We start from the raw sequence: 12,164 nt of genomic DNA, 5'->3' as shown, positions 1-12,164 counted from the left end.
AAGAATCCCCCATTTTATCATGTAGTCGGTATGCTCCTAGCTATAAAATGATGAGAGAGGGATTTACCCAGGAAAACCAATATAAGAAAAAGATCTCATTTCCCACTCAGTGTCTCTTCTGCAGACAGGTTTATATCCAGGAAACATGACTAGGAATCCTTAGGGTGGATGCTTGTTAGACTCTAGCCACCATTCACATTAACACCTGGAAAGTGCCAAAACTACCCCCAAATTTCTCAAATTTTCCAATAAATTCCCTTACCTCCTACAGTGCTTGCTTCACCCATATTGAGCTTTGCCATTCTGCAAAACCATTCTCTGTTGACACTAGCCTTGTTGCCTCTGCCTGGAACACCCTTCCCTTCCTCCCTCTCCCCCTTTATTTACCCAATTCTTCATCTTTCAAATCTCGCCTCAGAGATGCTTTCCTTGAGCACCTCCAACCCAGCTCTGGAATAGGTGGCATTCTATGGCTCCATTAGTGCCCTGTTTGCACTTAGCTTAGCAACAAAGTCTGTTGTTACAGTCTATTATCTGTCCCCCTTGCTAGACTCTACCATCCTTTGGATGAAGAACTGTATCTACCTTATTAAGACTTGCATCTTTTATCATAGCCTCAATTAGAATAGATAACAAATAAAAATTACTTATTAAAGGAATGAACAACCATCCTCATTTATCATATCCTCTATTTAGAGCTATATGCCTATAAATGCAGGTAGGAAAGATGCATGTATAGAAGTGAGTAGTACAGAGACATAGAAAAAAGAGAATAGCCTTACCCCATGCACATGAAAACACATATTCATTACATAATGAATTCCTCCTCTTACACTACTACCACATTGATTTTTACAATATGTCCTCCTCCTTTCTCATCATTTTATTTTTGCCATATCTTTTCCTGCCAATTCCTGATCATTCTCACAACTTGCCTTTTTCTCCACTTTTTTTTTTAAGGATTTCATTTATTTATTCATGAGAGACACAGAGAGAAAGGCAGAGACACAGGCAGAGGGAGAATGCAGGCTCCATGCAGGGAGCCCGATGTGGCACTGATCAGGGGACTTGATCAGGGGACTCCAGGATCATACCCTGGACTGAAGGCAGGTGCTAAAACACTGAGCCACCCAGGGATCTCCGTCTCCACTATGCTCTAATGGCAACTTTAATCTGGTTTGAATAGTAGTCTAATTCTAATTGTATATCAAAACAACATGGAACTAAATGTGTAAATAAATGTGGTACACCATACATGCCATTCATTGACTTATGCCTTACAATATATACTTATTAACAAGAAATGTTTTCTAGATTTGAGCAGTGTATTGCAACAAACCACCAAATGTCAAAAGATCAATGAAAGACTTCTGGCTAAGATGGAGTAAACAGATTTATGACTGAACCTGAAACAACACACACACACAAGCTGCAGAAAACAAATGAAACGACAGTTTTCAAGAAAGTAGACATTAGGCAATGAAGGCCCCAATAATTCCTGAAAGATAAGAAACAAATGAGGTAATCACTATAATTGCCCAGTTAGAGAACTTCCATGCTATGGCACAGGGAAAAGGAGCCTGGGTGGAGCCTAGTAGAATGTTTGAATTTAAGAAACAGAGATGGGAATCCAAGCAGACAAAGGAGGCTAGAGTTTGCAGAATAAGAATACCAGAGAGGAACAAGCTTCACAGAGAAGTCTAAATTCTCAAAACCTGAGCATAGATCAGCTCATGCATTTGTGAAAATTACCAGAAAAAGAGCCACTTGAAAGAATAAGAGATAGTATCTTAGTACTTACGGAGAACCAGGAATAGCATGTATTCTCACCAGTTAAATTGGAAAACCTTATAACTCACAAGGAACCGGTAGAGTACTTAGAAGGTTTTGCCTCTGAGTGAAAAAAATAATAATAGTACTAAACTAAATACAACTCTGGTGCTGCCTTACAAATATTAAAGGCAAGACCTGAAATAATCCAACTGTTACTAAGTAAACTAACTGTATCCCCAGAACAAAACTCAGAAGAGCTATGGAAAAGAAAAATGTCTAGCACCCAACAAAGTATCTATCATGTATGGCATCTAATCAAAAATTATGAGGCATGAAAAACAAAAAAAAAATATTAATTCACAATGAATAATAGATAAATCAAACAAATGAAACTGACACAGAACTAACAAAGATATTAGAACTAGCAGAACATTAAACAATTTTTATAATAAAAAAGAACCTTAAAACAATTTTGTAATAACATTCCTTATGCTTAAAATTTTAAGTAGAGACAGGAAGATATAAAAGAAGACACCAAATAAACTTCTAGAGATAAAAATTATAAAGTATGATATACTGGTCTTCCATTGCTTCCATTTTACTAGCTTAAAACAACACCTACTTATTAGTACATAGTTTTATGGGTCAGAAGTCCAGGAGGGACTGGTTAGGGTAGATGATTAGTGTCTCAGATAGCTGATATTATGCTACTGGCTGGTCTAGACTCTTATCTTGAGGCTCTGAGGAAGAACTCAATTTCAAGATCACTCAGGTAGTTTGCAAAATCAAGTTTCTTGTGGGTATAAGGCTGAGGTCTCCATTTGCTTGCCATGAACCAGAGGCTACTGGGAGCCTTGAGGCTACTTTTAGATCTTTTTTATATGAATCCCTCTATCGTCAAGCCAGCAACAGTACCCTCAATCCTTCATGTGCTTCATATATCTCTGGTTTCATCTGATAACAATCCTGAAGAATTCACTTATTTTAAAGACTTCTATAATTACATAGACCCACCCAGGTAGTCTCCCTTTTGACTAACCCAGAGTCAATTGACTAGTAACTTTGACTACATCTGAAAAATTCCTTTTGTTATGTAGCATTACATAATTGGGAACCTGATATCTCTTCATATTCACAGTTCTGGAGATTAGGCAAAAACTCTCGGGGGGCCATTTTAGAATTCTGCCTATCACAGGTGAGATAAAAAAAATACACTAAGACTTAAGGAATATTAAACGAGAAAAGATTAGTGAACTTGAACACAGTAATAGGAAATATCCAAAATGAAACAGAGAAAAAAAATAGAATAATAGAAAACAAAATGAAGCATCAGTAGGCTCTGGGGACAACTTCAAAGGAGGTGGAAAATATTTAAAGGAATAATTGTTCAAAATTTTCCAAAATTAATGAATCCACAGTGGCAAAAAGATCAATGAATCCCAAGCACAAGAAGTCTGAAGAAACTACACTAAGGCACATCATAATCAAATTGCTCACAACCAGTGATAAAGAGAAAATCTTAAAAGCAGGCAGAGGAAAAAAATACATGTTATTTACAAAGATAAAAAAAGAGCAAAATTCTCATTAGAAATTATGCAAGTGAAAATACGTATAGCAACATCTTTAAAAATAGGTGGAGAGTGATGTATAGTCAATCTAGAATGGTATACCCAACAAAAATTACTTCAAAAACTATGGCAACGGCACCCAAATGAAGTAATAAAGAAGTTTAGGGTACAGATTACAGTAAGCACAGTGATATTAGGATTGAAAAGTGGCTGTAGGAACTGCTGACTTCAGAGTCTTATAGTATCTGCTCAGTCCATGCCAGCAGTGTGAACAGGTCATGTACCAGTGATTCTTTTCCCCCTTAAATCAGTTCTGAGTTATGGTGTCCTATATAAGCATCTGATTGACAAATTTAAATTGCATACAGAAGCTTAACTGCAAGAGTTTAGAAAATACTATTAGCCTTCCAGCTTTTGTTGCCAAGAAAGGTACAAAGAAGTTGCAAAGAGATGTTGAAAAACCCATCTACTGTATGTTCCATGTTAATAAAAGTATATATTAGAAACTTCCTTAAAATACACCAGTGTGAATATCCCTATGTTGCCACTAGCACATATTTATAGCACATGCAGGAGTATGGATTCTATTTTTATCCATTGGCATGGGAGCCTCCCCTGCCTAGAAAGAAAACCATATCTTATTCTTTTCATAGCTTGAAGAACCTCCTACAATGATTATGACATAATAGGCAGCCTATATATATATATTTCATTGAATTAAACTACTTTTGTTAATTAACTCATTCATTAAATATATATTTATTGAGTTCTGGTTCAAGACAGCAACTCAGGAGGACTCTAAATTCACCTCTTCCCACAGATATGCCTAATCTATAGCTATACACAGAATAATTTGCTCTGAAAGAAATCCAAAAACTAGATGAATGACTCCCACACATCAAGCAGATGAGAAAAAAAAACACACATTGAAATGAATAGGAGAGGTTGAGACAATTTTGCCATAAGCCACACCACCTGAATGGCAACCCACAATCAGGAGGATGGCCACAACCCAAGTCTCTCTCTAAGGAACAGAGGATTTGAACCCTGCATCTGGTAATCCAATTTTAAGTGTACATAAGAGACGAGACCCTAAAACATCTAGTTTTGAAAGTCAGTAGGATTTGCATCCATAAGACCCACAAGGCTTTACTGTACTGAGACACTGTTCTTAAGGATTTGTGAGCACTCATGGAGCCTAGCACAAAGGCAGTGGACTAAAATGCCCAGTTGCTCTGGGAAAAAGATCTATTTGCTTATCTTAAAGCATCAGCCTAAGGGGCAGGCATCTAATTTAACACACATCTAGGGGCCTAGTGAAATACTCTGCAAAGACTACAGAGGCTGGCAAATACTATCTTTGTGCTCTTCCTCTGTCTCATTCCAGCTCAACAGTATCTCCAGGAAAGCCATCATGCCTATGTCTGGAGCTCTGGTTTTTGTGGCTACTGCCCAGAAGACATAATTTGATTGCCTGGATCTGGTGGCCAATGGGGTTTACGTATGTGGGTCCCACAGGACTATAACAAACAGAGAAAGAATTTTTACTAGGTCCCACCCCAGGGCAGAGTAGAGAGACAGTAGATTAAAGTCCCTATGTTTCCGTGAAAAAGCCTATTAGCTTACCTTCATAGCTATAGTCTAAAGGGCAGACTTTTTAGAAGTAGGGTGGGAAGAGGCAGAGGGAGAAAGAGAATCTCAAGCAGGTTTCATGCTCAGCATGGAGCCCAATGCAGGGCTCAATCTCACAACTCTGAGATAATGACCTGAGCCAAAATCAAGAGTCAGATGCTTAACCAGCTGAGCCACCCAGGCACTCCTTGAAAGAAATAATGGCCCAAAACTCCCCTAACCTGAGGAAGAAAACAGACATCCAAATCTAGGAGGCCCATAGAGTGCTAAGAAAGATAAATCTGTCTCACACCTATTAGAAGGGTTATTCTCAAAAAAACAATGAGCAACAAGTGTTGGCAAGGATGTGGAGAATAGGGAATACTTTGTGCACTGTTGGTGGGAAATATAAATTGGTACTGCCACTATGGGAAACAATAAGGAGGTTCCTCAAAAAATTAAATATAGAATTACCGTATGATCTAGCAATTCTACTTCTGGGTATTTATCCAAAGGAAAAAAACCCACTAACTCAAAAAGATATATGCACGCCTATGTTTGCTACCATCTTATTTACAAAAACCAAGATGTGGAAACTACCTGTGTCCATCTACATATAAAAAAATAAAGAAGTTGTGGAAAATATGTGTAACGGATTATTACTCAGCCATAAAAAGGAAGGAAATCCTGCTATTTGCAAAAATATGGATGGACTTTGAGGGCAATACGCTACATGAGAGAAGTTGGACAATGCTCTATGATCTTATGTGTGGAATCCAAATACAAAACAAAATATGGAACTCACAGATACAGAGAAGGGGGGTAAAAAATGGGTGAAGGTGACCTATAGGTACAAATTTCTAGTTATAAAATAAGTAAGTCCTGGAGATGGAATGAATAGTATGGTGAGTATAGTTAACAATATTATATATTAAAAAGTTGCTAAGTTAAATCTTAAAAACTTTCAACACAAGAAAAAAAACTAACAATGTGCTGATGGAGGTTAACTAGACCTATTGCGATCATCTTTTGCAAATACTACATATTTCAAATCATTGTATACCTGAAATGAATATAACATGTCAATTATATCACTGTGTAAATAAACACAACTAATTTCCATTTTACCTCCCCTGCATCTTTAACAGAAGCTTGAAATAATTGGGCAATAATTGGATTTAAAACTCCAGGTGTTTTTCCGCTGGGTCCTTCCTGCAGTCTAGTTTTCCCCCCTGTGACCCTCGTGTGGTCTGGGGGAAACAGTGGCGACTGCAGTTTCCTGGGCTCACTCTGCAGCCTTCCCAGCTGCACTTACTTCACGTGGAGCTGGAATTCCGCCCATCCCCTTGGCCTTGAGATTCATTAGGGACCACAGGGCCTTGGCAAGCCCCAGAGTGCACTGCAGGCAAGTGCCCAGGCCAGGCTTCACAGAAAACGGACTGTGGGGAAATTCCAAAAAGGTTCAAACAAAACAAGCAACCAAAAAAGCCAGTAAGAGGCAAAGCTAAACTTTTAAGACACAGATGTCAGGCAGTGGTATCCTTTCTACTACTGCCCAAACTAAAAAAAAAAAAAAAAAAAAAGTTTAAAAATAAATTTTAAATGCTAATAAATACGAATTAAGATTATACAATATCTATGTGCTAGGAACTGTTCTACAAACTTGAAATATAGACAAATCAGACAAATTCTTGGGCCTTTTCAATTTTAGATTTTTAGTGGTGAGACACAAGGGGAGGAAAATCCCACAAACAAGCAGCTGTACCATAATATTAACACTTATTTCAAGAAAACTAAAGAGGGCAATGGCATAGAACAAGATGAGGACTGATAACTTATTTTAGATCAGATGGCCAGGAAAGGCCTCTTAGAGAAGGTGACATTTGAGCAGAGATCTAAATGTAGTGAGGGAATGAGCCATGTGGCTAGCTGAAATGAAGAGCAATGAGTGAAGAAGCCTTGAGTCATGAATATCCCTGGCAAGCTTGAGGATCAACAAGGAAGTCAACATAGTAGATCAGAGAGAGCAAAGAGAAGAAAGATGGGCAATGGGTCAGAGAGGTAGCCAGAAAGACTCTCAACCGTCAGTATGCCTTTGAAACATCAGGGCAGCTTTTATTATTTTTTTTTATTAAAGATTGTATTTATTTATTTGAGAGAGAAACAGAGAGAGCATGAGTGGGGCGAGAAGGTGAGGGGCAGAGGGAGAGGGACAAGCTGATTGCCCTCTGAGCAGGGAGGCTGATGTGGGGCTCAGTCCTAGGACCCTGAGATCATGACCTGAACCTGTCAGATGCTTAACTGACTGAGCCACCAGGTGCCTCCTGAAGAGCTTTTAAAATTCACAGTTCCTAATCCCAGAAAACTGACTCCAGCTGTTTTGGGATGGTACCCAAAGAAAGGTAAATAGCAAAATTCCCCAGGAGATTCTAATGTGCAGAGATATATGTTTGAGAACCACTGATATGAGGCTTGCACCAAATGTGATGGGAAGGGGTGGTAAATTTGAGCAGGGGAGTGAAATGATTGGATTTACATTTTTAAAGCATCACATTAGGATCCCAAGAAAGCCAGTAAAGGGGCAAGAACAGAAATAGGGAATACAATTAGGAGGCCATTGCAATATTCCTGGTGAAAAACAGTGACTAGAATGGTGACTAGAATGGTAGAGGCACAAGTGGTAAAAAATGACCAAATTTGTGATATATTATGGATGCAATGCCAACAGGATTTGCTGGTAGACTGGATGTGGGATGTGAAAGAAATATTCAATGATGACAAAAAAGTTTGGGGCCTAAGGAACCAAATTAATGGTGTGAATGAGACAGGGGTCCTTTGGTAAGGGAATGGGAACAGAAGAATAATTTAGGGGGGAGAAATCAGGAGTTGACATAAAAAGAGTGTGATTAACACTTTTCTACCTTCTTCCTTTTTTTATTTAACTTTCATTTGGTTTGGCCATAGCCTGGCTCTCACCCTGTCAAAACCACAAACTGAATCTCATCTCCCTTGTGAATCCAAAGCTCAAAACATTTCCCTACAGTAATATTATATCACTATAAAGTAATGTGCCTGTACAGATATTCTAAAGATCTGAGGAAAGACACACCTGGCTATACCGACAACTCCCAGAAAAGACATTAAAAGCATATTTCCACAAGGAAAGTTTTAGCTCTCATCAATGTACTCCTGTGTGCAAACTGGGAGTTAAAATTTAGTTTAGCCAAACTCCTGGGCAGCAGTATGCCCTAAAGCTTTTAAGAGTCAGATCAACTAAATTTCAAGAAGTATCCAATCTCCTCCATTAGCATTCTTCATATAAAATGATTGCATGACTTAGATTTTGCAAAAATCAGATGCATTTCTTTATTTACATATTATAAGCAAGGCTCATTAAATTTTTTTTAACATCCACATATTTTTAGAGAACCATTGAACTTCTGATCCCTCTTCTCAATTTTAACATGAGGTTTGATCAGATTTCTAAAAAGGAGTATTGAGTGTTTAAATTTTTCTACTGGCTGATTCCTATTCTGGAATTGGTCTGGCCTATTTGAAAATAATCTTCTTTCTGAAAAACATGTTAGAATAGTTTTCCTTTTTTAACTCCAAGATGGCACTGGATTACAATTGCTTTAGCAATACTTATTTCTGTAAAAAAAAAAAAAAAAAAAAAAAAAAAAGGAAGAAGAATTATACTACTCAAATTAAGAGAAAATATTTTATATCTTTATCAAATTTTCTTTATCAAAACAAAATAATTTAAAGCTGTAAAGTGAAGACCTCAAAAGACATCTTTAAAATAATAAAATATGAAAACTAAATGAATATTAAAATAATTTTGTAGGCACATAATGATAGAACAGGTAGCTGTAAATATCAGTTTTTATGTTCTAAAGATGGTACCAACAAAGCCTTCTTAGTTAAACAAAAAATAAAGATATCACAACCAATGTATTAGACTAAATTATTTCAGAATAATGATAGAGACCAGACACCCAGGTTGCTTTTGTTTGGTTGGTTGTTTTTAAAGGTGTATTTTATTTATTTTAGAGAAAGAGAGAGCATGAGCAGGAGGGGCAGAGGGAGAGGAAGAGGGAGAGAGAATTCCAGATTGCACACTGAGCACAGAGCCTGAGGCCTAGCTGGGTCCCACGACCCTGACATAATGACCTGAGCCAAAATCAAGAGTCAGCCACTCAACAGACTGAGCCACCCAGGCGTCCCCAACCACCTGGGTTTCTAACTTAATGGGAGAATCTGGAAGAGAAAGTAAACAAAGTATCAATGCTATTGATAAAAGTTTGCTTATATGTACTAACATATTAATGAAATGAAAGAAGCTCTTCATATATCAAAAAGGGATTATATGTGTGTAAAAATGAAAAAATGTATGCCTTAGAAAAAAGATTCGGGTGTGAGAAGTTGGGTCTACAAATAAAGTATCAAAAGAAGAGAATGTCAAAGAAGAACATATAAGCTGCTCTTGACTGAGGGAAGAAAAAGATCAGAAATCTATTTTTCCTTTTATGATAGTGAGTTTCTGAACAGTGTTTTGTTTGCCAGAAAATTTGAAAGCAAAGGAAAGAGCATTTCAAAGTGACAAAAATTTCCCAGCCATATTCTAGAATAGACTGATCCCATTGATAGCAAATAGGTGTTTGGAGACAAGAATTTATCTCATACTAATAAATCTACTACTTTATTTGCTAAATTCCTTTGCCTCGAGCTGTTTCAATGCTATTGAAGCATTGCTCAATTACATTAAGTTTTAAAAACAATGATTAATGTGAAAAATTAGTGATATTTATAAAACTATGTTGATATACACCGAGATAAGATCCCTTTTTATGAAAATGTAATAGCTTACTAAACATTTCTTAGCAGTACATTTATTCAAAATACACAAAGGATGGGCAGCCCAAATGGTTCAGCGGTTTAGCGCTGCCTTCAGCCCAGGGCCTGATCCTGGAGACCTAGGATTGAGTCCCATGTTGGGTTCCCTCCGTGGAGCCTGCTTCTCCCTCTGCCTGGGTCTCTGCCTCTCTTGCTCTCTCTGTGTCTCCCATTAATAAATAAATAAAATCTTTAAAAAAATACACAAAGGCTTAATTTATCTTAATGGTGTTAAGGCAATATCAACCTATGTAATGTTAACTCAAATGGTAGAAATTTTTTCTATTTCAATCTTTTAATTTTTAAAATATTTTATCAGTTCTACTGATATAATTCACATATAATTATAGTAGTTCACAACATGTTTTGATATACGTATATGTTGTGAAATGATCACAATAAGTTAACATCAGTCACCTCATAGTTATAAGTTTTTTTCTTGTGATGGGAACTTTTAAGATTTTCTCTCTTAGCAACTTTCAAATATATAACAGTATTGTTAGCTATGCTCACCATGCCATACATTATCTCCTCTAGGGTATCTTTTCTATGGCTACCAATCCCATTCATGAAGAATTCACACTCATGATCTGATCAATTCCCCAAAGCCCTGCCTCCTAATGCCATCACATCAGGAGTTTGGATTTCAACATATGAAATGTTAAAATATGACACTAACATTCAGTCTATAGCAGTACTAGAATTGACAGAAGTTAGAGATTTCCAGAATAGAGGATTCCAGGGAAGAATTCAGAATGACTACTTAGTTCCTGAGAAACTAATTCTGGCCACTGAATTAAGGTAAAATAGTTTCTGGTGGGAAGCTGAAGTGTTTAGTTTTGGAATCTTCCAAATTTAATTCACCTGTTGTGCATCTGATTAGCAACCTGAAACATGGGTCTGAAGTTTAACAGAGAATGGGATACGTATCAAAGACATCTTCACCAGACAGAAAAAGATTTTAATATAGTGGGTGCAGTAAAAATTGCTTAGAAAAAGTATGGAGAAAAGGCTAAAGATACAGCCCTTGATGATGACATACAGAGGAGCAATTAGACGAAGGAACTATAAAAATGGATTGGAGTCATCAAGAAGTAGGAGGTCCAAAGACAGTGATTTGAAACCCTGGAACCCAAAGAAGGAACAATTTAAACGAAAAGGGGAAGAATGGTGTGATGGTTAGTTTTATATGACAATTTGAATGGGCTAAGGGATGCCCAGATAATAGATAAAACATTATTTCTGGATGTGTCTGTGAGGATGTTTCTGGAAGAGATTAGCATTTGAATTGGTAGACTGAGTGAAGAAGACTGAGATCTCCAACTCCAGTGTGCATCAGCAAACCACTGAAATCTGAATAGAGCAAAAAAGAGGAGGCAAGAGGAATTTGCTCTCTTTGCTTGAGCTGGGACATCCATCTCCTCCACAATCACACATGGGAGGTCTTGGTTTTCAGGCCTCTGACTTAGGCTGAATTACACCATGGAATTTCCTAGTCTTCTAGCTTACAGTCAAGCAAATCATGGAACATCATCACCTCTATAATGCATGAGCCAATTCCTGTAGTAAGTCTCCTCTTGTATATATATATATATATATATATATATATATATATATATATATATATACACCTTACTGGTTTTGTTTCTCGGCAGAATCCTGACTAGTACAGGGGACCTTCTGAAAGGAACATAATGGGAGCTTGCTGGAGAAGTTTGTGAATCTCTTCAAATCCTTTCACAAAACAGTGTAATATAAAAGAAAAAAAGTGGGGAGAGGCAGAGAGAGAAAAAAGAGAGGAAGAGAGAGAGAACCTCTATGAAAAGGAATCCTCAAAAAATGAGTGAGGCTGAGGGGCAGGTCTCTGTCCTCATCTCTCCAGCTTCCGGTGTTTCCCAGTGTCAGGAAAACAGCAGAGGGCATCTGACATTACTGAGCTGGGAAACAAGAAGCAGCCCACCAAGGGATCACACCCACAGGGAGGATCCTTGAACACCACACAAACGTGCGGGAGCTCTGAAAGCTCTCACCAGGAGTATGTGCAGAAAGCCTCCAGAGACCCAGAGGGGTCAGACGATGACAGAAGATGGAGCAGGAAAGGAATGATCTAAGCAATCACAATCAAGGCTCTCAGAGTCCTCAAACAAACCGCTTTCAAATGAACAAAGCTGCACCCTGAGATAAACCCATGAGGATATAATCCAAGAGCAGAACAAGCACGCTAGAGATGGAGGCAAACAGACAACTAGGAGGGAATCAGAGGTGGCTCCAGGAAAAGGCCATGTTTTTAAATGTCTGGCAACAACCATGAGTCCA

The 12,164-nt window shown here is 37.7% G+C and overlaps 1 long non-coding RNA gene across 1 annotated transcript in view; it reads right to left on the bottom strand.

The window, feature by feature from the left end:
* The window catches only part of LOC140636706 (uncharacterized), a 97,066-nt gene that overhangs the window by 56,590 nt on the left and 28,312 nt on the right, over window positions 1-12,164 (bottom strand). The gene's annotated exons all lie outside the window — the stretch shown is intronic.

Source organism: Canis lupus, chromosome 7, assembly GCF_048164855.1.
Source record: "Canis lupus baileyi chromosome 7, mCanLup2.hap1, whole genome shotgun sequence".
Classification (NCBI taxonomy): domain Eukaryota; kingdom Metazoa; phylum Chordata; class Mammalia; order Carnivora; family Canidae; genus Canis; species Canis lupus.
Note: the sequence above shows the minus strand (reverse complement) of the source record. Positions and strands in the feature narration are given on the sequence as shown.